The following is a 24,883-nucleotide window of genomic DNA, read 5'->3' on the forward strand; positions in this document are numbered from 1 at the left end:
GAGTTATTAAAGACAGGAGTTAAGCTTAGTGAATTGAGGCCATCTCCTGCACATTGTTTACTTAATTTTCTGTTCAAAAGCAGTGATTTTTTTTTCTTAAAAATGGAACAACAACTAAGTACAAAAAAACGTATTTACACAGTAGGTATGCAAGTAACCAAATTGCCGGAGAACCAGATGGGTCATAATGTGTCCTCAGTAAATATACTGAACCAACATGTAAACACAATAATGTACAAATTTCTCTCTGTGGCCAGTTTCAGTAGAAAGAATTCATAACCATTAACATTTTCTTTGTAGCTAGCTTTAGAAGCAGAACAAAAGTTCACAAGTCTTTTACAAATGTTTGCCGAGAAGCCAACGTGTTTTATTGTACGGAAGATTGACATAACTTTCACCCTAACACACTTTAATCCCACTGTCTATTTATGTAGCTTTTGTCTGAAAGGTGGAGAAAATTCTTTGCAAATTCAGTTTAACTGAGAAAAAAAAAATCCCCCTTCGGTAGCAAATTTCTAGTTTTATGTCTTTGGAAGGTGGTTTACATATGAAGCTATCAGCTCTTTGAGATGGATTACAAGGATCTGGACCCGATGGAAAAAGTTTTTCTAGAAGAAAAAAGCTGAGTGCCGTGGAACATACATTATATCAAAGACCATGAAGCACTGAAATAATAATTATGAATAATAAGTAATAATAATCAATTCACAATGTCTACCAAATGTATGGTTATCATTATCCTAACATGATTGCCATAGATTACTGAAAACGTGTGGAGTTTTCAAGAAAACCAGAAGCTCAGATCACAGATGTGCTTTTAGGAGAGAGCGAGGTGGGATCATAAAATAAAAATATAAAAATGCTACCTGATCCGGGGAGCTGAGCGGATCAGGTAGCCGACAAAACCGCCGCTCTCCCCAGCACCTGTGGGCCTCATTGGCCCACTTTCACTTTTATGACCTCTAGGTGGGTCACGACACTGAAAGAAGAGATTGATTCTCTCTTTCAGCATGCAGGGAGGTGGGGGGAGGGGGCAGCAGGGGTAACACCCAGGGATGAGAGAGCTGGGGAGACTTTGATTAGAAAGTGAAAAGTGGGCCAGTGAAAGTGAAAGTGGGTCAGTTCGACCCACAGGAGTGGCGGTTTTGGTGGCTACCTGATCTGCTCAGCCCCCAGATCAGGTAGCCGCCAAAACCACTGCTCTCCGCCGCTCCTGTGGGCCACACTGGCCCACTTTCACGTTTATGACCTCTGGGTCACGGCGCTGAAAGGAGAGATTGATTCTCTCTTTCAGCGTGTAGGGAAGTGGGGGAACGGCAGGGGGCGTGGCCAGGGAGAGAGAGCTGCCCAATGGTAGCTCAGAAAACCCTGCAGGAACACTCCTGGCTGGCATTTTGAACAGGGAATCCCTCTCCTGTATTTACCCTCCAAGATAGTGACAAGTATTTTCGCTAATCTCGGTGGGGTGTATTGTGCAGCAGTGTGTGTGTGTAGGGGGCAGAGAGCAGCTGTATGGGGACACAGAAGCATGTCATGAGGCAGAGAACATGCCGCTGTGTCCCATCTGTCCCCCAAGGAACCGCCTCGTGTTCTCTTTAAGTAAGTAAAGGGAGATAGATAGATAGACATTCATGCTATTATATGCCTTTGCTATTGCTTGTTGCACTGATGATGACAAACTCCAGAATACCCTTATAAAGATAATTGAATCAGCCTTACCCAGCTGGAGCCAGACCGAGGAGTCGGCATGATGCAATGAGGCGGCCAATGTGCGAGGTGGGGGTGCCCCATGCTGTTGCCGGCATGGTAGAGTGTGGGCCTGGCAGTTCCAGGTACAGGACTAGGAATGATCACCTGGCTGCCAAAGGGGCTGGGCCATCAGTGACAGAGCTGGTGGTGGCCACAATTAACTTCGGCTGGCTGAGGCATCTCTAAGCAAAGTCTTGGCTTTTTGGCCTAGCAAAGACAGCTGTGTGTGAGGGCCAGTGGATTGCACAGACCTATCCTGTCCAGATACATCCAGAGGCAGCGGTGGTGAGCAAACCCTTCAACATCAAAGCCAGACTGGGCAGTCACAGTGGAGAGTGGATCAGGCAGCAGCAGTAGATTTGTGAGTAGTGGGGGCGGTGGTGGGGGATTCTTCTGGCAGGTGGCAGTGGCAAGCTCAGTGAGCATCCTTGTTCCCCACAGCAGCAGCAAGAAGCAGACTGGGGCAGCAATGGTTTCCTTCTGTTTCCTTCTATATGCCATCCTGATTCTATTCAGGGTTTCCATGACTGGCTTGAGACTGTAGACAGGCTTGAGGCAGTGAACAGGGGAATTCTGAAACTGAAACACAGATTAATAAAGCTTTAGATTAACCCATTCACCCTCTCCCCATACTTCAGCCAACAACATACATGCAACTCCAAAAATACAGTAGAAAGAAAGAAAAATGCTGGCACTGCTGAGATGGCTGTATTTATTATTGCAAGGTGAACATCAAAGATGCAAAATCCATATAGCACAAAGTGGTACACATACCGAGATGAGTGAGGAGGCACAGTGGATAGTGGTGGGTGCCGGGTACAGAATGCCTGACAGCTGTTTCTTCTACGGAGATACACGCAACTCTCCCCTCTCAGCACTGCTGAATTTAACTAGGACTGTCACCTGTCTTTTTCCAACATCGATAACAAATTGTAATCATGTACATGTAACAACTTAGCAGGCAACCATGAGCTATGAAGAAGCTCACCAAGATACAAAAACAGGTCAGATGCGAACAGGGCCACCATCAGAAATTTTGGGGCCCCTCACACATCATCAGGCCTACCCCTCCCTGGGTCCACCGACTGGTTTCTGTGCCCGCCCACTAGCCACCCCACCCCTGTGGCGAAAAATGTGCATGGCTCCGACACTGGCCCTGAGCCACAGGCCCACAGCCAGCACATGTGGCCCTTCTAGCACTTTGGGGGGGGGCGCCTGTGCAGTTCCCACCGACCCACGTGGCGGTGATTGACAGCGCCGCTCGCGCAGGCGCAGTACAGAGCGACTTGGAGGTCGCTCTGACGTCATTGCCGGGGACCGGGATGGACTTGCGGTGAACGGCTGCGGACAGAGCTGCAGCAAGGTACGTTCTGGTAGCTTGGAGCTGGAGGAAGCCCCCGGTAAGCAGGGCCGGCCCGCCCATGAGGCGGGGTGAAACATTTGCCTCAGGCGGCACTTCTGGGGGGGCGGCACCCGCCCCGTGGGTGTGGGGGAGCCGCCCGAGCTGGAGGGGATAGCGGGCAGGACGGGGGTATTGGGCCTAGCGGCGGGGAGGGGGGTCGGACCCCCCCCCTCCCTCGCCTGGGTCCCCCATCCTCCGCTCCGCTCCTGCTTTAAGGAGTTATGTCGCTGGCTGAATTGTAAGAGGCAACGGGCGGGGTCACTCACCTCTTCCTTGTTAAGCGTGCGCTCCACTGACGACACTTCCTGCGGCCCGCAGCGGCGGCGCCCCCCCCCCCCCCGCGGGGGGAAGGGGGGGGGGGGCGGCAGCAATAATTTTTTTGCCTCAGGCGGCAAAAAGTCTAGGGCCGGCCCTGCCGGTAAGTACCACTTATTTTAGACTTTTTCCCCTGATGACTCCTTTAAGTTATTCAGACTTAGAATCAGAATCATTTATGTCACCAAGTACAAAGGGATTTGGTTTTGGCTCATAAAGGTTTGGGAAGGGGGGGCTCATAAAGGTTCAGGGGGAGGTTGGATAGTAAAAATAAGGAGGAAGATGTCTGAAAGCCAAGTGTCGAGGCTGTCATACTATGGCGCCACCAGTAGCAATCATCTGTATTCCAAAGGAGATATCGAGGATGGGGCAGTAGCAGGTGAAGGTTCAGCAGTGACAGTCCAGTTCTTCATGAAAGAAAACATCAGTGATGGCTGATGCTGCTGAGGATTCTGATTACTGACATCTGGCAGTGCTGGCCAAGATGTTCCAGTTCAAAAGGTGCAGTCATGTTCATTTCTACTGACTCCTGGGTAACATTTGTCAGCTGGTCAAGATAATCTGGCTGTCACAGAAGCGTCCAGCTGCAGCAGCCCTTTTTTCCAGATTAGCGGCAGGCATCATAGAGGGACTGAACCAAAGGTGCCGATGCTATGGTGGAGCAGCAGCTGCTGGATGGATGGAGCCGGAAGTTCAGTTCCCAGTTCTTCAACTAGACCATTGTACATAGGCCATGTATCTCCACTTTTATCACTTTCAGAGGGAATTTTTCTAAACTATGGTCACTTTAGAGACACACTGAAGTAGTCTTAAGCAATTTCAACTGAGCACATGAAAATAAACTACATAATTTTTTTGAAACAATAATAAAAAAATAATAATCACATTACAGGTCACCACTGCCTGATTACATTTTAAGAAGCTCCCGAAATTGGAATAGATAAAAGTAGAACTGAGAGTTAAGGTGACGTTTGAGGTTCACTAATGATCAATGCAATTATCCATCAGGGGGAGCAAGGAGAGCAATGCGATCATGCAGGCTCTGGCATTGTTGATCCCTAAAGATCCAGCGTGCCGGAACTTTAGCAGACATTGTGCGGCTGATGTACACATATTGGTCTGTCTTGTGATTCTCAGCTGAGGTTGGTGGTCTTTGCCAGGGCCGAGGTGACACCAGCGTATGTGTCAGCTTCATGTATCCAGTGTCCTCAAGGCCGTAACGTAAGATGTCTGACCAATTGGCCACCATGTCTTTTAAATAAAATATGCTTTTTTTTCAGCTCTTGCCTTGGCTAACATAGACTGATCCACTGCCTGGGTTACGTAAGTCAATTAATTTTCCAGTTGGTCTTTTTAATCCTGGCACAAATCTCCAAGATGAGCAAAGTATTTTAGATGCTGATGAATTGATTCCACCAATGAACAGAAACTTAATCTCCAAGGATTATAGTTCCTGAGACATATTTTAATGTGCATCCTTTCAAACAAGATAATGTTACCACTTTACAATGTTCGGTTTCTGCGCAGTAACGTCAGCACAGTAGACCTCAAATAGGTAGGGCTTTTGACTTATGGCTGACTGCAAAGTACATACTTTCCTTTTGTATGATTTAATAGTATGCCCTCAGGTTTATGTGTGCATTTTAATCACTATTCAAAGATGGCTTAACAACAATTGATTGAAACGAAATCAAATAATCCATGCTGAAAGCTCTAGCTTCGGGATGCCAAAGTCTAAAAGGTTCAGTAAATGATGGTAAAAGACTATGTTTTCTTTTGATAAACTCTGTTATCTTGATATCCATATCCATCCTTTTAATTCAATAAAAACAGCCCAGGTGAACGGCTATAAAAACATAATTTGCTTATGAGTGACATCTTACAGACATCAAAGATAAAATACCTGAAAATGTTGGTGGTGTAGTTCAAAGTCTGAACTAATGTGGTCTTTTCTGTTCTATCCTTTAAGAAAGCATAACAGAATTAGGTATATAAACAGTATCATCAAATTACATACCTAAACTACATTTTAAGTCTGTGAAAAATAACCTTTTTTGAAAATTAAATTTGTGGTTTATTCAAATTAGATAGCACAAGATCTACGACCAAAGGAAGAACAGTTACCATTATATACACAGGTTTAACTCTCCTATTGAGTGGAGAAAGAGATAGAGAACTAGAGCTAAGTACACACGGACCAATCTGCTGCCTGATCAACTGACTTTAGTCTGTTGGACGATAATCAGGCATGTGTACGTGTGCAAACAACTTGACGGGCAACTGATAACCAGCGGTTTGCCCGATCCAACTGTTGGATCTATGTTGGTCTGATATCATGCTGTTGGTGCGTGTGTACAAGTTGTTTGAAAGACTTGCACTTGTTTTGAATGTGTAGTCTGTCATTCCTCTTGCGTGCGCAGTATGTTAATTGAGTTGGTTGTTTAACCATCTAGGCGTGTGGACATACAGGTGGACACACTGGCATAACAATAGGCTATGCGACCCCTGCTGTCGCGGGGGGGCCCGGGCCCCCCCTAGGGCCTGCTCGGGGACTTTTTGGGGGCAGGAGGGGTCGCAGCATAAGAGGAGAGCTGTGGCCGCAGATCGGTGGGGAGGGGGAAAATTCCCCCCCTTCCTCACCTCGGGCTCTCCTCTCAGCGCTCCCCTCCTGCAAGCAATCATTGGTGGCGCTCATGGCAGCCGCGGCTGCGGCAGGCAAGCTGAGCACATACCTCCTTCTGGCCGGTCTCTCCGATCACTAAGTGCTTTATGGAACTTCCTGTGTAAACAGGACGCTCTATGAAGAACTTAGTGATCGGAGACCTCCGGCCAGAAGGAGGTATGTGCTCAGCTTGCCTGCCGCCGCCGCCGCGGCTGCCACGAGCACCACCAATGATTGCAGGAGGTGAGCGCTGAGAGGAGAGCCCGAGGTGAGGGAGGGGGGGGGGGAATTTCCCCCCTCCCCACCGATCTGCGGCCACAGCTCTCCTCTTATGCTGCGACCCCTCCTGCCCCCAAAAAGTCCCCGAACAGGCCCTGGAAGGGGGGGGGGGGCGGATTTTTTTTTACAGGGGGGCCCGGGGCTTTCTAGGTACGCCCCTGGGTGGACATACAGGTTGTGTTGTTCGTCAGGTTGTGTGGTTTGTCATGTTGGTCGTGTGGTTGTGTGCATGCTGGACGTGTGTATGAGTCTAGTAAAAAAAACACTATGAGACATCATAGTACAACAACACAGTATCATCTGCAAGACATCTTTATTTCAAATGCAGATATTGTAAACACTGGTAATGTTTGCCAGATTTATGTTAAATCTATGTTAATAATTAATGAATATCTGTTGTTTGGTCCATGGAAACAAAAATAGCTAAAGAGGCACTTTAATGACATATAGTAGAATGTAATGCACTATTTAGGAATTGGATACCCAATATTATGTTACTTATGCTTATGCTGTTACTACAGCTTACTTGCTGTATATTTGTATGAATCTCTGCCCTCCGAGTAATGCTTAGCCTAGGTAATGAGGTCAAACAGCCTTCTGTCCAGAGCACTTTGGGAGAACAGGTGTTGTTTCGGATCACTTTGGAACAGATAACAAACAACCTGCAGTGATGGGCCTTGAAGATGACGCCACTGGTGATAAATTTAATGTAAAAATGTATTAACAATTACATAAGACATGTGATAAATATTACTACTCTAATGAAAATAAAGAACTACATGTATTTTTTTACTTTTCAAATATTATTTTTATGTGTGCTGTTTGGTGGAGTGCACCTCCATATGCTGGTTGGCATGTGTCATTTGCCAGCCAGATCTTTCCTCCAGCCCCTCCTTCCTGAATAATCGTATTAGCTGTGAGAATGTATACCTACACAAGTGTTTAAAAAAAGGTGGGGGGAAAGGCTGTGCGTCCCTAAACACATGTTGCAATTGAATGGTTAATCGCACAGGCATACACCGCCTCTGTCAAACTGAAAAATGCATGCCCTGCATCCTAGACAAGTGCTAACATTTATTAAACTAGGAGCAACTTTAGTTTCCAATATGGTTTGCATGCAAAGTATATTATACTAGACACTTGCGCCACGGTGAGGCAAACCTCCGGGCAAGTGACCTAACCTAAATTTAAAACCTTGGGAGCAGCTAAGCAAAAAAAAAGTGTAACTTACATTTTGTTGAACAGCGAGGAGAACGCCATGCGCCACGCCTTTTAGGAATTCTGCTTATCAGAATGACTAGCACTGCACATCGTACCTTGCATCGGCAGCATGTCACAGGTGGGAGTGGCTAAATACATAAATAAAAATATGTCTTATCATTGAACATTTTGAAAAAACGTAATTACACCCATCATTTTAAAAAGAAATAGGTAAGCAATAGGAGTACTTCCATTTTAAGAATAAGCAGAGTAAGGGGAGATTTTACAATGGGCAAACATTGACTAAATAATTTATAAAGGAATATTATAAAATATAAGCAATTTTATTTATTATGTTATATTCATTAAAGTTGTCCTTTAACTGACATTAACTTGTGTGATAACTACGTCCAAATCTGAGTGTTCCTTACAGGGACGGATTTACCATAAGGCACTGTAGGCACGTGCCTAAGGGCACCTGATGATGGAAAGGTGGCTCATTCCCCTCCCCTAGTGCCTCCCTCCTTCCTTACACAGAGTCCCGAGCAGAGTGAAAATGAGAGGTTACTCGCCCTGCTCTCAGCATTCCACTGATGAGATCTCCCTTCAGTTGGGGGCACCTCTAGCTACTTAATACTGAGGTTCCTCTGGCTACCTAATGCTAAGGGACACCTGCAGCTATGACAGGTAAGGGAAAGGGTGTGCTTGGAGGGTGGAGGTAGAAGTCTAGAGTGCCAGGACATCTGTGCCTATAGGCTCCTGTGATGTAAATCTGGGCCTTGTTCCTTATATAAGCAACTCCGCATTGTTATATTACACTACCTCACTATTGGAATGGTTTACTTTCAAGAACGGGGTGTCTCTAATATTTTTACCACTCAGTGTATATCACTTTCAACCCCCCCCCCCCCCCCTCTACTCCTGCCCTGCCCACTAAGGCCCGGTTCACATTAGCGGTGGCTATCCGGAATAGCCGTGCCGGAGCCGCACCGCATGCTGGCCGGACGAAACGGACGCACGGCATAGCAATGTAAGTCTATGCCAGGGTTCACATGTGTCCGTTTCGTCCGGACCGGAGCCGGACCGGATCCGGACTCCGGTGTCCGTTCCAACATGCGCTATTTTTTGGTCCGGCTCCTCCGGCAGCCGTATCCGGGGCGGAGCCGGACTGCACCATCCGGCCAATGGAAACCAATGAGAACCGGAGAGCGCACAACACACTGGCAAAAAATCCGGATGTTCTACCCCACTTCCTATGCGGATTTTTGTGGCGATATTGGCTGGGGACACATGGGCAAGCATTTTGGAGTGGAGCAGCACAGCTGGATCCGGATCCGGAGATGTTGGCAGCATGTCGGAGGTGGAGGTGAGTGCTAAACAGCAGAGGGCCTGATTCCACAGGTCCCCCTTCTGCTGACCTCCCAGACCCCAACATTTTTTTTTGTTTTTATACAGGTTGTAAGAATCCGGATCCGGACAGCAACCGTGTTCATACCGCACGGAAACCGTATGCAACCGGACCGGATCCGGACAGGAACCGTACGGTTCAGGGCCGATCCGGCTCCGGTGCGGTCCGGACATCCGGTGCGGTTTTTGCAAAACCGCAAGTGTGAACCGGCCCTTAGCATGGAGATTTTCCCGCTGGTCTGAATACACTTTCAGTGGATAAACTGTCCAAATTCATCTAAGGTAAATCCACCAGATATGCTGGGAGCAAAGTCCAGCAGATTCGATCAACGTGATTTAAGCAGACCACATTTTTTTACACAAGCGTAACCTGTATCCTGATTTGACCCTAGTGACATTTCTAGATTCCTGCAACCTAATAACAGATACCTATTATAAACTATCTAGTTTAGGTTTCATGGTTTGTCAATTAATTCCCTTGGATTAACATTTGTTTCTGGTTATAAAACAAGCAGTTATGACTTACCAAATATAGGTGTTTTGTTGGTGTGTTTTGTTACTATTCCCACTACAGAAATCAGTATCACGCTTGCCATCTGCTAAGCTGTGTCAGAGAACATACCTACGCAACTTGCATGGGCTATTTTCGATCCGTTAAAAAAACACACAGGAAATAAAGGAACCTGTTTGTAAAGGTCTTGAATGCTGAATATCTTGAAAAGTAGTCGGTGCCAGGATGACTCACTCACACAGGTGTGTAGCTACGCAGCGGTTTGGAGGTGAACAGTCACACTTGAAATATGAATACAGTCGTCCTTTTTTTGCACAATGCAATTATCATAAACGCATTCTTATTTGGAATGTTTGTATTAAGAAAAAGCATGAGTGGGATCTTAAAAACACACAGGTGCGCTGGGTGCTTTGCCAGCTCACTGGCAGATCATTTTACATACAATTGAAATCCACGGAAACCATATGTTCTACAATGTTCAATTCATTTCACCTTAAATATTCGGAGTAGCAAAACATGCTTCTAATGTTTTTGTTTAGCCATTCACAAATTACACGGTTATTGTCTTCTTAAGATAACCTTGTCTTAATTTCTCCTGCATACTTCTCATGCTTGGAGGGAAAGTTATTTGCCAAGTTCAGCAAGTCACTACCAGATAATGTTTCCTTACTAGTAGTGGTGCGGTAACTAAGCTGGCCATAGACTTACAGGACTGCTATCATGATAAATTGTAAAATTTAAAATACATGTACACACATACATTATAAATGTACATTTGTTCATTGTGAACATGTGCTATGATTTACTTTTTTTCTTATGTTGCTGTCACTTACTGTAGGTGATAAAAATTTGACAGATCTGACAGGTTTTGGACTAGTCCATCTCCTCAGTATTCATTGTTTACAAAAGTAGGGGGGCCTACATGAAGATGCCAGCCTCACAACTTGCAATATTCTATTCTGGCATTTGGACTGGACAACTGCCATTCAGTAAGTGCTCTTGAAAATAAAAAAGCCCCGAGAATCCCACAGGAGGAGGAGATGGACTAACCCAAAGCCTGTCAGATTTGTCAGAATTGTATTTCATGGAAGTAAAAGCAACATAGGAAAAACAAAATGATATTGCATTTCACTGTGGGTCAAATGCAATTTTTTTTATGCATAGATAAACGTACTTTAAATTTTACAATCTTTCATGATAGTGTTCCTTTAACCACTTGAGGACCATAGGCTTACCTCCCCCCCCCCCCCCCCCCCCCCCCCCCAGTAACCAGGCTATTTTGTCCAATTAGGCCACTGCAGCTTTAAGGCCTTGCTGCAGGGCCATACAATTCAGCACAGAAGTGATTCCCCCTTAGAGTTGGGCCGAACCTCCGATTTTAGGTTCGCGAACCGGGTTTGCGAACTTTTGCAGAAGGTTCGGTTAGCGTTAAAGTTCGCAAACCGCAATAGACTTCAATGGGGATGCGAACTTTGAAAAAAAAAAAATTATGCTGGCCACAAAAGTGATGGAAAAGATGTTTCAAGGGGTCTAACACCTGGAGGGGGGCATGGCGGAGTGGGATACAAAGCAGCGTTTTAAGGGCAGAAATCATATTGAATGCTAAATGACAGGCCTAAAGTGCTTTAAAACATCTTGCATGTGTATACATCAATCAGGTAGTGTAATTAAGGTACTGCTTCACACTGACACACCAAACTGTTCACTGAACAGAACAGGTATACAGTGGCGGGTTCACTGAACAGAACAGGTATACAGTGGCGGGTTCACTGAACAGAACAGGTATGCAGTGGCGGGTTCACTGAACAGAACAGGTATACAGTGGCGGGTTCACTGAACAGAACAGGTATGCAGTGGCGGTTTCACTGAACAGAACAGGTATACAGTGGCGGGTTCACTGAACAGAACAGGTATGCAGTGGCGGGTTCACTGAACAGAACAGGTATACAGTGGCGGGTTCACCGAACAGAACAGGTATGCAGTGGCGTGTTCACAGAACAGGTATGCAGTGGTGGGTTCACAGAACAGGTATGCAGTGGTGGGTTCACAGAACAGGTATGCAGTGGTGGGTTCACAGAACAGGTATGCAGTGGTGGGTTCACAGAACAGGTATGCAGTGGTGGGTTCACAGAACAGGTATGCAGTGGTGGGTTCACAGAACAGGTATGCAGTGGTGGGTTCACAGAACAGGTATGCAGTGGTGGGTTCACAGAACAGGTATGCAGTGGTGGGTTCACAGAACAGGTATGCAGTGGTGAGTTCACAGAACAGGTATGCAGTGGTGGGTTCACAGTACAGGTATGCAGTGGTGGGTTCACAGAACAGGTATGCAGCCAGGGACAAGCTAAGCCTAACTAATCTTTCCCTATGAGAGAGAGTGTGCAGCAGCTCGCCCTACTCTCACTAATGCAGGCACACGAGTGACCGTAATGGTCGCCGCTGCCTGCCTTTTAGTAGGGGGGGAGTGGCTCCAGGGGCTAGTGTAGCCTAATTGGCTACACTAGGCTTGCTGACTGTGATGTAGAGGGTCAAAGTTGACCCTCATGGTGCATTATGGGGCGAACCGAACTTCCGCAAAAGTTCGCCTGCGGGACGCGAACGCGAACCACGGAAGTTCGCATGGAACCGTTCGCAGGCGAACCGTTCGGGCCAACTCTATTCCCCCTTTCTGTTGGTGGGCCCTGATCCCTCCTGGGATGTTTGTTTATTTTATTACAAATATTTATGTTTTTTTAATAAATATTCGTATTCTTGTTTCCATTTTATTCCCACCCTCCCTCCCCCGCCAGCCAATTCCAGCGATCGGAGCGATAGTCAATCGCTCTCTGTGACTCCAGAGGGGACAGCCTCTCCTGTCACACGGCTGTTCCCAGTACAGCACTGCCTTAAATCGCAACGCTGTACACTGTATATAGACCGCGGTTTCGCCGTGTAACAGTCTCCTAGCAGCGATCGCCGCTGGGAGAATGATGACGGAGCAGAGCTCCCTCATTCAAGCGTAGATGCGTGCGCATCGGCGTGCCCGACCTCCAGCAAAACTCCGCCCCCAAACTTAGGCGGTCCTGGAGTTGCTGCCGTGTTCATGCCCATTGGCATGACGGGGTAGTTGAGCAGTTAAAAAACAACTGTAATAAGATATATATATGGAGGCTGCCATATTTATTTCCTTTTAAACAATACCAGTTGCCTGGCTATCCTGCTGATCCTTTGCTTCTAATACTTTTAGCTATAGACCCTGAACCAGCACTCAGCGTATCAGGAGTTTCTGTCATTATTGTCATATCTGACAAGATTATCTGCATGATCGTTTCTGGTGTGATTCAGACACTACTGCAGCCAAATAGACCAGCATGGCTGCCAAGCAACTAGCATTGTTTAAAAGGAAATTGATATAGCATCCTCCATTTCCCTCTCATTACAGTTGTCCTTTAAAGAAGAACCCCAGAATGTTTTCTTAGTATTTTCACGTTTGAAAATCCTGGGTTGTGACCTCACACACATCTGCACTTCTCCTGCTGCACTTCCTTTCTGCATGAATGAAAGGATATCTCTATAGATGCTTTTGGCAAGGTGGGCATCATTCTCACATCTGCATGCACCTCCACCATGGGTGGTATGCTGGGTGCTGTGGTGCCTCTATGGAGGCATGTTGGGAGCCGTGGTGCCTCAATAGCGGGCATGCTGGGAGCTGTGATGCATCTATGGGGGGTATGCTGGGTGCTGTTGTGCCTTTTATGGAGGTGTGTTGGGTGCTGTGGTGCCATGCTGGCTGATATGGTGCCTTTATGGTGGTATGCAGGGAGCTGTGGTTATTCTATGGGTGCATGCTGCGAGTTGTAGTGCCTCAGTGGGAAGCCCTATGTTTAAGGGGCACTGCTTATTTATATGATATGCTGCTTTTATTTATTGTATAAATGGAGAGGGGCTTCATCCAATATTTTGCTGGGAGGGCCAACTCAGACCGCTTTTAAGTTCATGTAACTTTGGCTCCACCCATAACCACACCCATATTCTGGTGCATGGTTTCACCTATTTTTCATCTGGAGTGCCCAAAAGTGCCTTGGACCTCTTAGGTTCCTACCAACACCCCTGAAGACTAGTATTGTCTGGAAACATGTCAACTATGTGTTATTTGGTATTAATAATTGGATACTTCCAAGAATTCCATTTGGGCATCATGCAGATCAGTTCTCTTTGTATTTGAATTTTGGCAGGACTCAATTGGAAACATGAGATAAAAATAAACTGATGAGCTAAACAATTTTTTTCCATCCTTCAGAATCCCACAATTTTCTTTTCTTTTTAAAAGTTAAAAAAGTAGGTTTAATGTTGTATCATATGAATGATACGGTCTTTCACATTGTCTCAGTGTCCCAGAGTTCAAATATATGAACTATTGACATTTTTATTTATCCCCTGCACTCAGAAGCTGTTCTCTTCCAGACAAGAGTTTCGAGAGTTTTCCTTATCAGTGAGGGATACACTAAAGTCTTACTAAGTCCTGACAGGAGGGGAATTGTTACTTACATGCCTATGGTGAACTCTTTCAGGCAGAAAAAGAAGAAAAGTAACATACACAGCCTAGTTATTAGCTTAGTACTGTACATACACATGTACATACACAATTGGCTAAAACTTAAAGAGACTCTGTAACATTAAAAAGATCCCCTGGGGGGTACTCACCTCGGGTGGGGGAAGCCTCCGGATCCTAATGAGGCTTCCCACGCCGTCCTCTGTCCCACGGGGGTCTCTCCGCAGCCCTCCGAACAGCCGGCGACTGTGCCGACTGTCATTTCAATATTTACCTTTGCTGGCTCCAGCGGGGGCGCTGTGGCGGCTTTCCATTCCGAACTACACGGAAATACCCGATCTCATTCGGGTCCGCTCTACTGCGCAGGCGCAGGAAACTTGCGCCTGCGCAGTAGAGCGGACCCGACGGCGATCGGGTATTTCCGTGTAGTTCGGAGCCGACAGCCGTCAGAGCGCCTGCGCAGGAGCCAGGAAGGTAAATAATGACGTCACCGCTGCCCGGACTCCACGGAGGGCTGCAGCGAGACCCCTGACGGATGGAGGACGGCGTGGGAAGCCTAATTAGGATCCGGAGGCTTCCCCCACCCGAGGTGAGTACCCCCCAGGGGATCTTTTTATGTTACAGTTCCTCTTTAATGCTGACAAAACCTAGGTTCTTGTTATCGAGGGCCAGGGCTCAACAGCAAAGCAGCTCCAGTCTCAACCAACACCGCTAAGGATAGGGAGCTCAGACCTGAACAACTCAGACTGTGTGCGCAGCCTGGGAGTACTGATTGATGGGAAATTAAGCTTCAGGAATCAAATCTCAGCTGTTGTGAAACATTCCTTCTTTCACCTAAGGAATATTGCAAGGATTAAACACCTAATTCCTTCAGAGGATCTTCCAACCCTAGTTCATGCCTTCGTCACATCAAGGTTAGACTACTGCAACGTCCTCTACACAGGCCTGCATAAGAAAGACTTACGCCGCCTGCAATTAGTACAGAATGCCGCCGCAAGGCTGTTAAAGAGCCGACCCCGCCATTGCCACATAACACCAACCCTGAGCTCACTCCACTGGCTACCGATAAAATGGAGAATTCTGTTTAAGATTGGCTTACTGACATTCAAATCCTTGCACAATCTGGACCCTGGATACCTGAAGGACTTGTTGCAACTACATCACACCCCCCACAATCTTAGATCAAAAGGACGTAACACCTTGGTCACCCCCAGAGTCCACCTCAAAACATTTGGAGACAGAGCCTTTTGTCATGCTGCCCCTACACTTTGGAACTCCCTGCCACACCCAATCAGGACAGCCCCATCCCTGGAAGCATTTAAGTCTAAACTGAAAACCTACCTTTTCAGTCTGACATTCATGAACATCTGACTATCTCCTCTGTAACACAACCCAGCCTGAAACCCTGTATTAATCTGAGACACAGCTATGCGCTTTGAGTCCTATGGGAGAAAAGCGCTTTACAAATGTTATTGTATTATTGTATTGTATGTCTATCTCACCATGTCACATTGGGTACTCTTTAACTGCGGCTTAAAGGAACACTAATGCCAGGAATAAAAAATCAGTTTTACTTGTCTGGGGCTTCTACCAGCCCCCTGCAGCCGTCCTATGCCCTTGCAGTCACTCTTGGAGCCTCAGGTCCCCCGCCGCCAGCTAGTTTTGTTTTCCCTGACAGGCCCTGACAGGGAGTCGGCGGGCTGTCTGTGTCTGTGCAGGCCTGGCATATCCTTCTTCATGTTCCTGTCCTCAATAGCATTCTTCACAGGCGCAGGAGGATATTGCGGATGGGAACGCGAAGACAAATACAAGTGGCCAGGTCTATCGCGCCTGTCCCCGAAATGAAACTAGCTGGCGGCAGGGGACTGGAGTCTCCGTGAGTGACTGCGAGGCAGAGCCTGGACAAGGCCCTCCAGCACCCAAGGCTGAGACACCAAAGTGCGCCCCTCCATCCCTGCCACCCCAGCCGTCACACACTGATTGCTATTAGACTAAGAGGCGCCACAGGGCCCACAACCTCCCCAACACCTTAATATCTAGTTATATGGCTTGCAGTCACTGCCATGTATCCTCTTTTGTTATTTCTTTCTGCTTCAAACACAATTAGGAATGACAGCTGAATGAATTCTGCGCCCCCTCCTACACTGCACCCTGAGGCTGGAGCCTCTCCAGCCTATGCCTCGGCCTGGCCCTGCTGCGAGGGACTGTGATGGCTGCAAGGGGCTGGTAGAAGCCCCAGGAAACTAAAACTGATTTTTTTATTCCTGGTTTAAGTGTCCCTTTAATGTAGCCTTTCTTGATCAGTGGTTTTATGCTTGCAGCCTTCCATACAAGCGACGTTTGTAGAGTACCTGTGATATTGTTGTCACGTGCACCCAGAGACCATCTTTTTGCCATCAATTGCTGTAACTGCTTCAAAGTTGCAATAGGCCTCTTGGAAGCCTTCCCAACCAGTTTCCTTCAGTTTGGAGGGATGGCCAGATACATGGAAATGGCTAATAGTACCACACTTGATTGAATTTAGCAATTTAAAAATATCTCAGGGAGCCTTTTTTTTATTTCTTGGGAACTGTCGCTACTTTACCTTCAACTTTGCTGTTATAAGTTGGACTATGTAAATAGAACTGGATGGTCGTTACCCACTTAAGGACCGTGGGCTTACACCCCCTAGTGACCAGGCTATTTTTAAGTAATTAGGCCACTGCAGCTTTAAGGCCTCGCTGCAGGGCTGTACAACTCAACACACAAGTGACCCCCCCCCTTTTTCTGCCCACCAACTGAGCTTTCTGTTGGTGGGCTCTGATCGCTCCCAGGATGTTTATTTATTTTTTAATATTTATTGTATTCATTTTTAAATAAAATAAACACATTTTACTATTCTTTTTGTAACCCTCCTTCTCCCGGCCAGCCAGCCTATGACAGCGGATCACTTCTCTCTGCCGCCTAGGGGGACAGCAGTGTCACACGGGCTGTCCCTAGTACAGCGCTGCTGTAGATCGTAACACTATACAGAGTAAATAGACGGCGTCATCCAAGCAGAGATGTGCGCGCATCAGCGCTCGATCTCCTGAAAAACCCTGACTCAGGACTTGACGCCAATTGGCGTTAGGTGGTCCTGGGGCTGCCACCATGTTCACGCCCATTAGCGTTACGTGGTCTTTAGGTAGTTAATGACTATGACAAGGTGTTTTGGAAGGTGCAGACTAGGTAGCTTACTTACAGTTGGGTATGATGGACCAGATGGAGGCAGGGACACATAACCTTGACTGTTTTTCACTGCACTTCTCCTTTAGTATATCGTTTTTTTATTGGGTTTTGGTGTTAACAAAGGTGACAACAGCACCAAAAGAGCCTATCTCAAAACTGACTAGCTTAACATGTTTTTTTAAATTTTTACTAATGGAACCGCAGAGTAAAAAAAGAGCCCAAGTTGCATTAAGTAAATACTGTCAAGGTGTATTTTCCTTGTCACTCGGCAGAAAGTCAGTCACTTTATCATTTAGAGAGCCACACCTGTTTCCCTTTATTATCTTCCTTTTAGACAACATGTGGGTTCAAGATGAGGTCAGGGATGTTGATTTAAGCCTATTCTGTTTTTTTTGTGTGTAAGTTTTTAATTTGTAGGGAGGACTATGTGAAAAAAATAAGCGTCAGTTACTCCATTGACTTATGTATACTGCTACCTACCATGAGTGCTGCTGCTGATTTATATTAATGATAAAAAATGTCACATCTTGAGAATGAGCAATGCACACAACCATTAATCACTGTAGGTGGGTTCCAAAATTGACCTTATGTCGCTTATAAACACTGCAATAGTCCTAACATTCACATAAAAGTTAATGGAAGAATGGAATGTTCAGTACCACCCTGTTTGATACGTTTATATAAGACAGAATTGTGAAATATGGCATCAGTTGTCCATGTGTCACTGTGATGTGGTAGATAGCACTCTAGTCTTTCAGCACTACAGTCCTAGGTTCAGATCTCGGTCATGTATGCATGGGTTTCATGTGGGCACTCTGGTTCCTTCCCGCAATTCAAACACATACTGAGAATTTAATTGGAACTTCTTCCGCCCCTCCGCCTGGCCTACCCCACTTTAGAAATTTGCCTTAGACTATGGTAGAAATTAGATTGTGAGCTCCTCTAAAGGGACAGTTTGTGACATGACTATGGACAAACCACACATCAACATTAAACCACACACCAACAATGTATATATTTGTATTGCTGAATGTCCTAATTGCTCCCCACTATGTGTTTTGTATTATGTTCAGCGCTATGGAATATGTTAGCACTATAAATAGAGATGACACGAATATCAAATTTTCCATTTGCGAACGGCGAACTCGAACTTCCACAAATGTTCTCGAACAGGTGAATGTGGCGAATCTTCATAGACTTCAATGGGCAGGCGAATTTAAAAACCCACAAAGACATTTTCTGGCCACAAAAGTGATGGAAAACTTGTTTCAAAAGGTCTTACACCTGTATAGGGGCATGCCAAAGGGGGATCCATGCCAAAAGTCCCAACAAAAATCACAGATTTGATGCAGGCAGAGTCGATTTTTAATCCCCAAAGGGCAGAAATCACAGTACATTCCTACATTTAAGGAATAAAGGGCTGCTTTTAAATGTCCAGAGTTGTAATGTAAGGGTTATGCCCGGTTCACGCTGACAGACCAAATGTGTGGCATACAATTAAATAATATCACTAGAAGTGGGCACAGGTGTGGGTCAGTGCCAGTGGGCTCTGTCTGTGCGCTATCAGTAGTGTTGGGCGAACATCTAGATGTTCGGGTTCGGGCCGAACAGGCCGAACATGGCCGCGATGTTCGGGTGTTCGACCCGAACTCCGAACATAATGGAAGTCAATGGGGACCCGAACTTTTGTGGTTTGTAAAGCCTCCTTACATGCTACATACCCCAAATTTACAGGGTATGTGCACCTTGGGAGTGGGTACAAGAGGAAAAAAAAATTAGCAAAAAGAGCTTATAGTTTTTGAGAAAATCGATTTTAAAGTTTCAAAGGGAAAACTGTCTTTTAAATGCGGGAAATGTCTGTTTTCTTTGCACAGGTAACATGTTTTTTGTCGGCATGCAGTCATAAATGTAATACATATAAGAGGTTCCAGGAAAAGGGACCGGTAACGCTAACCCAGCAGCAGCACACGTGATGGAACAGGAGGAGGGTGGCGCAGGAGGAGAAGAAGGCCACGCTTTGTGAGACACAACAACCCCGGCCTTGCATGAGGGCAAGAAGCGTGCGGATAGCAGGCTTTGTACCGCCATGCAGTCATAAATGTAATAAAGATAAGTGGTTCAATAAACAGGGACCACGCGGCAACGCTAACCCAGCAGCAGCAGACGTGATGGAACAGGAGCAGGCGCAGGAGGAGAAGGCCACGCTTTGTGAGACACAACAACCCAGGCCTTGCATGAGGGCAAGAAGCGTGCGGATAGCATGCTTTGTACCGCCATGCAGTCATAAATGTAATAAAGATAAGTGGTTCAATAAACAGGGACCACGCGGCAACGCTAACCCAGCAGCAGCAGACGTGATGGAACAGGAGCAGGCGCAGGAGGAGAAGGCCACGCTTTGTGAGACACAACAACCCAGGCCTTGCATGTGGACAAAAAGCGTGCGGATATAGCAGCAATGCTTTTTGCCGCCATGCAGTCATAAATGTAATACAGATGAGAGGTTCAATAAACAGGGCCCGGAAACGCAACACCATCCCAGATGTTCATTGGTCATGTTACTTGGTTGGGGTCCTGGAGTGTTGCGTAGTCATTTCCAATCCAGGATTGATTCATTTTAATTTGAGTCAGACGGTCTGCATTTTCTGTAGAGAGGCGGATACGCCGATCTGTGACGATGCCTCCGGCAGCACTGAAACAGCGTTCCGACATAACGCTGGCTGCCGGGCAAGCCAGCACCTCTATTGCGTACATTGCCAGTTCGTGCCAGGTGTCTAGCTTCGATACCCAATAGTTGAAGGGTGCAGATGGATGGTTCGACACAGCTACGCCATCTGACATGTAGTCCTTGACCATCTTCTCCAGGCGATCGGTGTTGGAGGTGGATCTGCACGCTTGCTGTTCAGTGGGCTGCGGCTGCATGGGTGTCAGAAAATTTTCCCACTCCAAGGACACTGCCGATACCATTCCCTTTTGGGTACTAGCTGCGGCTTGCGTTGTTTGCTGCCCTCCTGGTCGTCCTGGGTTTGCGGAAGTCAGTCTGTCTGCGTACAACTGGCTAGAGGAGGGGGAGGATGTCAATCTCCTCTCTAAAGTCTCCACAAGGGCCTGCTGGTATTCTTCCATTTTGACCTGTCTGACTCTTTCTTCAAGCAGTTTTGGAACATTGTGTTTGTACCGTGGATCCAGAAGGGTATAAACCCAGTAATTGGTGTTGTCCAGAATGCGCACAATGCGTGGGTCACGTTCAATGCAGTCTAGCATGAATTGAGCCATGTGTGCCAGAGTCCTACCAGAATCCTCATCATCCTCTTGTGAGCGTTGTGATAGTTGTTGTGATGCATCATAGTCGTCACCTTCCTCCTGGTCTGCTTCTGCTGACCATTCGCGTTGAATTGTGGAAGTCCAACGTGCACCGCTCTGGCCCTCGTCAGTGGTGGCATGAAATTCCTGCTCCAACTCCAGCTGTTCCTCCTCCTCTTCTTCGTCATAGCTGCTGGGGCCAGCGTTCCCTGAGGCGGATGGCCTGATGTTGGTACCATCACGCTGATCGTTTTCTCCTTCAGATTCCCCCAGTTGCATCATGACAGCTGTTTCCTTGATTTTTAACATCGACCTCTTCAGTAAACACAGCAGTGGTATGGTAATGCTGACTGAAGAGTTGTCACTGCTCACAAGCAACGTGGATTGCTCAAAATTTTGGAGGACTTGGCAGAGGTCCAACATGTTGGCCCAATCGGATCCACAGAAGCTTGGCAGCTGGCCGGATGCGCCTCGGTACTGCGCCGTCATGTACTGGACCACTGCACTCTTCTGCTCGCAAAAGCGGGCTAGCATGTGCAGCGTAGAATTCCAGCGCGTAGGGACATCACACAGCAAGCGATGGTGGGGGAGATTGAAGCGCTCCTGCATCTTGGCGAGTGCCCCCGAAGCAGTACTGGAATTTCTACAATGTTTGGACACTCGACGCACCTTCAACAGCAGATCGGGCACGCCTGGGTATGTCCTCAGGAACCGCTGAACTACTAGGTTCATCACGTGCGCCAGGCAAGGGATGTGTGTCAGCTTAGCCAACCTTAAAGCGCGAATGAGATTACTCCCATTATCACACACAACCATGCCCGGTTTCAGGTCCAGCGGTGCCAGCCACAAATCCGTCTGTTCCTTTATTCCCCTCCAAATTTCCTCCCCTGTGTGCTGCTTATCCCCAAGGCAGATTAGCTTCAGCAACGCTTGCTGACGCATGCCAACAGCTGTGCTGCACTGCTTCCACGATCCTACTGCTGCTGGGTTAGCGTTTCCGGATGAGGTACAGCTTTGAGATGCGTTGGAGGAGAAGGAGTCAGAGAGGTAGGTGCTGCTGTTATCCAGTGGGAGGGACGGCGGTGCAGCTGTTTGTGGCGTGGGCAACACCCGTGCCGTAGCAGGTGAGGAATCGCTGCCAGGCTCCACAAGGTTCACCCAGTGCGCGGTAAGGGAGATGTATCGACCCTGGCCGAACGCACTCGTCCAGGTGTCAGTGGTGAGGTGAACCTTGCAGGCAACGGCATTCTTCAAGCTTCGGGTTATTTTGCTGACCACGTGCTCATGCAACTCAGGCACTGCAGAGCGTGCAAAGTGGTAGCGGCTGGGAACCACGTAACGTGGGATGGCCACTGACATCATGCCCTTGAAGCTGTTTGTCTCCACCAATCGATATGGCAGCATTTCGCAGGCCAGAAGCTTGGCTATGCTGGCTGTTACTGCCACGGCCCGGGGGTCATTTGCTGGCAATTTCCTCTTGCGCTCAAACATCTCCGACACAGACAACTGAACCGTAGCGCTGCACACGGAAGGGCTGTTGGTTGTTGTGTTTGATGAACACTGGGAGACCTCAAGAGCACTACTCCGGAAAGTGACAGTGTCAGCGTCGTCTGATGTTTGTGAATGTTGTGAACCACGCAATGGCTGGGCTACTGCTGCTGCTGAGGCGGGTCTGGTGAACCCAAGGGAGGCAGTGTTGTTTCTGGTACCCTGTCCTGACGCATTTGCCCAAAGAGTGGGATGTTTGGATAGCATGTGACGGCTCATGCTGGTGGTGGAGAGGTTGTTAATATTTTTCCCCCTGCTCAGGCGGGTCTTGCACACCTTGCAAATCGCCATGGTAACATCCTCAGTGCAGTCTTCAAAGAAAGCCCAGACTTTGGAGCACCTGCCTCCTTGCTGGCGATTTCTGTTTGCTCCTCTTTTGCCTCTCACTTGAACTTCCACGCTTGTGGTGCCTGAAATTGCGCGCCGCCTACCTTGTGGCACAAGGCGAACTCGTGCAGCAGTGTGTTCTTCAACAGACTCATCTGTGCTGCTGCTACGACGGCGATGTTCTCGTTCACAAACAAAATCTGGGTCTCTGTCCACATTGTCCATACCCTCCTCTTCCATCTCCTCAAACTCGTCATATGTCATTGTGGGCCACCGCCGTGGAGTAGAGCTCCCCACAACAACCTCTGCGCAGCACACTCCAACGTCGTCTTCCAGATCTTGTCGGCCGACCTCCTGCAATTGCAACCCCTCCTGCCCAAATTGCTCTGGGATTTGGGTTTCCGAGTCCTCTTCGGACTCGCCTTGTATTTCAGTGCGCGGTGCATTTCCCACAGTTAACGGTTGTGAATCCAGGCACAACATTTCTGGCTGTTCCTCCATTGACCTTTGAAAGGTGGAAGTTTGTTGGGCTGGGAATAGCTCCTGCGAATACCCCATTGTGTCCTGAGGTAATTCATCGGACTGGTTATCTGGCAGTTGTGTGCGTGGTGTCGCTGCCGATTGTGTCAGCTTTGTGCCCACTGGCTCCTTGTGACTGGCTGAGGACTCGGACCTCGTGCGTGATGTGCTGGTGCTGCTTAACCCACTGCTGGACGCTTGAGAGGTCATCCAAGTAATTATCTGGTCCTGTTCTTTTGGATTTGTGAGGGTTGTTGTCCTGGACAACATGGGCGGTATTGAGTGGGTTTTCTTGGGTGCTCCCCTGTGGCCTGTACGTGAACCGTCAGGGGAAACACCTCTTCCCTTGCCCCTCCCTCTTTCACCGGATTTCTTCCTCATTTCACTTATCCTTACAGTACACGCTGACTGGCAGCAGTACAGTGGCAGTACAGAAATGCTATACAGTACCACTATTCCCAGCAGCGACACAGAGCACAATGCTATACAGTGACGGGTGAGCGGTGTACCACTATTCCCAGCAGCGACACAGAGCACAATGCTATACAGTGACGGGTGAGCGGTGTACCACTATTCCCAGCAGCGACACAGAGCACAATGCTATACAGTGGCGAACGAGCGGTGTACCACTATTCCCAGCAGACACAGAACAGTACACAGAATGCTATATAGTGTGGCTGAACGAGCGGTGTACCACTATTCCCAGCAGACACAGAACAGTACACAGAATGCTATATAGTGTGGCTGAACGAGCGGTGTACTACTGTTCCCAGCAGACACAGAACAGTACACAGAATGCTATATAGTGTGGCTGAACGAGCGGTGTACTACTGTTCCCAGCAGACACAGAACAGTACACAGAATGCTATATAGTGTGGCTGAACAAGCGGTGTACTACTGTTCCCAGCAGACACAGAACAGTACACAGAATGCTATATAGTGTGGCTGAACGAGCGGTGTACTACTGTTCCCAGCAGACACAGAACAGTACACAGAATGCTATATAGTGTGGCTGAACGAGCGGTGTACTACTGTTCCCAGCAGACACAGAACAGTACACAGAATGCTATATAGTGTGGCTGAACGAGCGGTGTACTACTGTTCCCAGCAGACACAGAACAGTACACAGAATGCTATATAGTGTGGCTGAACGAGCGGTGTACCACTGTTCCCAGCAGACACAGAACAGTACACAGAATGCTATATAGTGTGGCTGAACGAGCGGTGTACTACTGTTCCCAGCAGACACAGAACAGTACACAGAATGCTATATAGTGTGGCTGAACGAGCGGTGTACTACTGTTCCCAGCAGACACAGAACAGTACACAGAATGCTATATAGTGTGGCTGAACGAGCGGTGTACTACTGTTCCCAGCAGACACAGAACAGTACACAGAATGCTATATAGTGTGGCTGAACGAGCGGTGTACCACTGTTCCCAGCAGACACAGAACAGTACACAGAATGCTATATAGTGTGGCTGAACGAGCGGTGTACTACTGTTCCCAGCAGTGACACACAATGACTGGGGGGGACCCTGGCTAGCGTGGCTGGAGCGCGAACTACCCTGCCTGCCTACCCAAAGCTAAACCCACAGACAAATGGCGGAGATATGACGTGGTTCGGGTATTTATTTACCCGAACCACGTGACAGTTCGGCCAATCAGAGCGCGTTCGGGTCCGAACCACGTGACCCGTTCGGCCAATCACAGCGCTAGCCGAACGTTCGGGGAACGTTCGGCCATGCGCTCTTAGTTCGGCCATATGGCCGAACGGTTTGGCCGAGCACCGTCAGGTGTTCGGCCGAACTCGAACATCACCCGAACAGGGTGATGTTCTGCAGAACCCGAACAGTGGCGAACACTGTTCGCCCAACACTAGCTATCAGACCCACACTGAGAATATGCTGCAACAGTTCAAACACA

The 24,883-nt window shown here is 47.6% G+C and overlaps 1 long non-coding RNA gene across 1 annotated transcript; it reads right to left on the minus strand.

The window, feature by feature from the left end:
* Positions 1-343: 343 nt before the first annotated feature.
* LOC137570909 (uncharacterized) lies at positions 344-7,751 on the minus strand. The gene is made up of 3 exons (XR_011031232.1): positions 7,639-7,751; positions 5,370-5,428; positions 344-2,328 (listed from the first exon to the last, which is right to left on the minus strand). It is a non-coding gene; the product is annotated as an uncharacterized lncRNA (long non-coding RNA).
* Positions 7,752-24,883: the final 17,132 nt, after the last annotated feature.

The sequence above is a fragment of the Hyperolius riggenbachi genome, chromosome 4, assembly GCF_040937935.1.
Source record: "Hyperolius riggenbachi isolate aHypRig1 chromosome 4, aHypRig1.pri, whole genome shotgun sequence".
NCBI classification, from domain to species: domain Eukaryota; kingdom Metazoa; phylum Chordata; class Amphibia; order Anura; family Hyperoliidae; genus Hyperolius; species Hyperolius riggenbachi.